Below are 4,703 nucleotides of genomic sequence, written 5' to 3'. Positions count from 1 at the left end.
GATCTCTTACGCTGACAATTGGATCCCATGCACAGTGACCTAGTTGGCCCCAATCCAATTAGGTGAGTCCTCTAGCATGTTAAAGTCACCTTATCCACACCTATGATCCACATCAACGCATCAAAAATCTGTGTCCAAAACTTCTTCTGTGCACTAGCTTGATTAGGAGCACAAACGTTGAGCACCCCAAATGAGCTCACCCTGAAGCCTTAAGAGTAATCCATTGCATCCTATGAGGAACAATAATCCCTCTATCCACAATGGCTTGCTGCCTAGACTCTACAATCGTCATACATACACCTCCTTGCCCTCTTATGGGCTAAAGCCAGCTAGCAAAATATACCATACCTGCTGCCAAGCGTTAGACTACACCATTGAAGCAGGATCTCGCCTAAGTGATGCTCTTAAAGCAACAATTAATCAATTTGTCCCCCACCAAGCACTGGCAAAGTTCCTGGCCTAGCCGGCCACGACAAGGCATGAACTTTAATAAACCAAATCCCTTCACATTCAATGAGATGACCCTCATGTCGTCTCAGCGAAGAGAGTTGACACTGTCGCCACCACCAATCGCTGAACTTTCGCAAGAGGCTCGGATGGGGAGCAATCCATGTTTGAGTGATTGCGGTCCGAGATGGATTTTGAACATAAGAGCTTCGTACGAAGGACTCAACAAGAAGAACCTCACATATGATTACATTGCACGTCGTTTGGCCAAGATTTGCAAATTGCCACAATCCTCACTACCATGTGGCGAACCCCATGCTTATCGATTGTCGCCACCACATGAAAATGAGCAAGATCCCACAAGCGCAAGCTCAGATTAGTAACCTCTAGATTGCTGACAATGTGTGAAAATTCAATCACCTAGAGTCTTGACACATTGAATAGCCTCGTCAATGGTCCATTCACGTGAATCAGAGCCACATAATGAAAAGGAGAGGCCCACCGTAGAATCACAAACCTCAGGTTTCACATGGGGCATGAGCTCACCCTCTCCAAAACACACGCATGAAGGCGTAGTCAAAAGCATCCCCCGAAAATGTATGTCAAACCTCACAAGATCACGTGGCAGCACTGAGATGGATGAAACGCTAATTTGCATGGGCACTTGAGTCATAGTACTCTACGCCGAGTCTCCGTCTCAAGATCTACGAGCAATTTAATCATGCAAAGGAACATGCATGAAATCCAAATTGGGATGGGAACGGGGAACGAAGACCTGAAAATGGTTATTCCCTATAAACTATGTCCAAAAGTCATAGCAGCCATTGGAGGAGGCGAGGCGAGGCGAGGCTAGGCAAGTAGAGAAGTCAACAGGGGGAGGATGAGGTGAGGAGCACTAGGCTCAGTAGGGGGGAAGGGGAGAGTAGGCTTCCATTCATGTCTGATGTTGAAGGTGAAGGCGAAGCGGGAGAAGAGGTGGAAGCAAGAAACATGCAACAGTCCACCTCCAAGGACTTCACACACCCCAACAAGAAACTCCAACCCCACAATCCCATAGACACACACACCACAGGAGGGGCTCAAGAATCAAGAGAAGGGGGGAGGGGTGGTGCAGGAAAAGTAGGGGTGAGGATGGCAAGGGGTAGAGCTGAATGTTCCTGGGAGGAAGTCAACGCTGATGCTGGGGCCACATAAGAAGCAAGCCTGTGAAAAGTATTTGTACTCCAGCGATTGCTTGAAACCCTGGCGAGGCAACGGGACAGACATATCCATTTCCACAAGCTCCCTCCCAATGCCCGTCGGCCCCTGCTCTACCACTGCTCCCACCTTCCAGTGATGTTGCCCTGCTACCCATAATCCCCCCCCCCCCACAGGCTTCCCCTTCCGTCCCTAAAGCCGCCCCTCTTAACTCACCCCCGGAGGAATAAAAACCAGGCTAGATCTCGCCCTGCCAACATGTTCGCTGTTTTGGATACTCTCAATGACTGTCGATTCCTCTAAGTATGACTAGGAGGAGTGTCTCCTCCCAACCCCCAGAGAAGCTCCCTCTCCCAGCTTGGAGGAACAGGTCAATGCCCTCAACAAAGAGCAAATGTTCAATCTCAACAAGGAAAAAATTCCCCCATAATTCCCTTCCTCTCCTCTGGTCCTTTTCTCCTCATGTCCCACCCCCATGGAAGTTTTGAAGGACAGCAAACGGAGCCACTCAAATGTCTCTCAAACCCCTCCAAGGGAAGGCAGTTCAGGTAAAAGACCTCAACGCATTCAAAGATGAAGTTTCTGTCTTTGAACATTAAAGGGCTTTCAGACCCCTCTAAGACAAGGAAGATAGACAACTGGCTTAAGGACAAGAAGTTTGAAGTTGTGTCTCTTCAAGAGATCAAGACCACAGGAGAAGATCTGCAGAGAAGACTGACTGAGGTCTTCAACTTCCTGCAATGGGATCCTCAGACCATCCCTAGGGCTCGGGAGATCCTCTATCCCCGTCACTGGCCAGTCCCCCTCTGGCAGCTTGTCATCGGGAAAGGTTTGGTGTGCCATCAACCTTCCAGCCCCTTCCACTGCAGACTGATTTCCCTTTATGCGGGGGGCTCCACAGCTGATAGAACTGATCTCTCAGAAGAACTCTCGGCCTTCTCCAGCCCTTGCATTCTTCTAGGTGACTTCAACATGGTTGAAGACCTCGAGAACAGATTTGTACGTAAAGGCATACGGTCTCGGGCTCTGAGAAAGTAGACTGGGAAGATCTCAAATCCAAACTCCAACTTTAAGATCTTGGCACTCAAGGCGATAAAGCTCTGCAAATCCGCAATCGATGGTTTCACACTGATCCTGACTTCTTCAAGCTCCCCATCGCCCAGGTTCAGGTCAAAACCATCTGGTCTGACTGCTTTGCCTCGTTCTCCACTCCCTCTAAAGCCTGGTCTGCTGCTGTCCAAAAAATGCAATAGCATCTCCCTAAAGAAGCCACTCCCATCAGAAAAAAAAGAAAAGAATCAATCTATACCGACCTCATCCAGCTAGAGACCGCCCTCCAGAACCTGCAAAGCCAAACCAAAATCTCTCAATTAAGGGCACAACTGCATATGGAAGAAGACTTGGCGCTTAAACACACCTCTCTATTCAGCAAGGAAAGGTGGGCTGGCCAAGTGGATCGCCCGTCAAAAGCCATGTTCTACTCACTAAGACAAAAGACCTCGAAATGGAGTAAACCCTATACCTGTCTTCACCGGAGTACGGTAAGCCCATAATGCACTAGGCAATTCCAAATCCCACTTCTTTCCTTGGTGCTCTGTCACTTTCGAAAGAATTTGTACCAACTCACCATTGAATCTTTCATTCAAGCCATTGCACTGCGGGTAATAAGGAGTGTTATGCTAGTGCCTAATCTTCATCTTTGCGCATAAAAAGTCTAGCAGTTTAGCTCTAAATCCTGGCCCCTTATCCGAAAGTAGCTCCAGTGGCACCCCAAACTTGCAACATATTTCATCATACACAAATTTTGCCACATCCTCTGTAGTGATTTGTTTTACTGCTATAGCCTCTGCCCATCTACAGAGATAGTCCACTGCAGACAAAATATAGCTTTTGCCCCTGCTTGTGATAGGTAACGGGCCTATTGCATCAATCCCCCATTTTTCAAACACATCAAACGCCAAAATGGTTTTTCGTAGCTCTGGCTTCAACACTCAGCCCTCCAGAAACTATCTCAAAAACAGTAGCTCAAAACAGGGAAAAGATTTGGGCATGCAGAGCTAAGGTTATCCCTGTGGAGAGTGCAAAGCTACTGGGGATCTCCCTCTCTCCCTTACGGACATACACATGGCTATAGAGTCTCCCAAGCCCAAGAAAAAGTGTGGGAGGAATCACTGAAGCACCAAGCTCTACCCTCTCAATCAGGACAGGGGTAATTAAGCTTCTACAAGAGGGGGCCAAAGGACGTCTTAGCCAATTGGCGTCCACTAACCATGCTGAACACGGCATACAAGATCTTCACCCGAGCGATCAGGGCTGCTTGGAACCGCCACTGGGGTCCTCTCCTTCCTAATTGGAAGTCCAATAGCAGATAGACCCTGCTACTTAACGACTCCATTTGGTGGCCTTGGGTAACTGGTAAGGACATCCCTATTGATCACTCGCAGTTATCCCTAACCATCCACAATCAAGGGAATCGTCGATGGGGTGACATTTGGTCCCCCCACCACCACTCCTGGCTTACAGATCTAGATCTCTCCCTCAAGTTCAATCTCCTTCATCTGTCGAAGATGCACTCTTCTCCCCAGCTCTCCTCTTTGGATGCTTAACTGTTCCACTGACATTTCTCTTGGAGCCATTATATGGCGAGGTGGCTTCTCCCTCGCTCATCCTCATTTCCTTTACCAAGATTTGTACTGGAATCTTACCCTGGATAGAAGGCAGTGGTATTTCAAGCTGCAATCCCTCTGGTCCAGCGCCTCTTCCCCTCAGCTCTGGCAGCTGCCCCCGCTGCTCCATGTTTCAGTCGAGGACCTGCCGTGTCTCTTTGTCAACTGCCCTTTGAACGTCCTTTCTAAGGTTTCTCCTGGTCTTGGAAGGAGATTTTACTAGGAGACAACCACGTACGCGCCGAGTTTATGTGGGCTATATGGAATATTTTTCTTTGTGAGGATGCCCATCAAACTCTAGAGGGTTTCTTGATGAAATTCATTTGCATGTCCACCAATTAGCTTTCGAAAAAGCTCAAATTTATCAAATAAGAAAATGAATGCTACATGTTT

Source organism: Adiantum capillus-veneris, chromosome 28, assembly GCF_014529385.1.
Source record: "Adiantum capillus-veneris isolate H3 chromosome 28, ASM1452938v2, whole genome shotgun sequence".
In the NCBI taxonomy this organism is placed as follows: Eukaryota; Viridiplantae; Streptophyta; class Polypodiopsida; order Polypodiales; family Pteridaceae; genus Adiantum; species Adiantum capillus-veneris.
The sequence above is the reverse complement of the archived record's forward strand: the minus strand, read 5'-3'. Positions refer to the sequence as shown.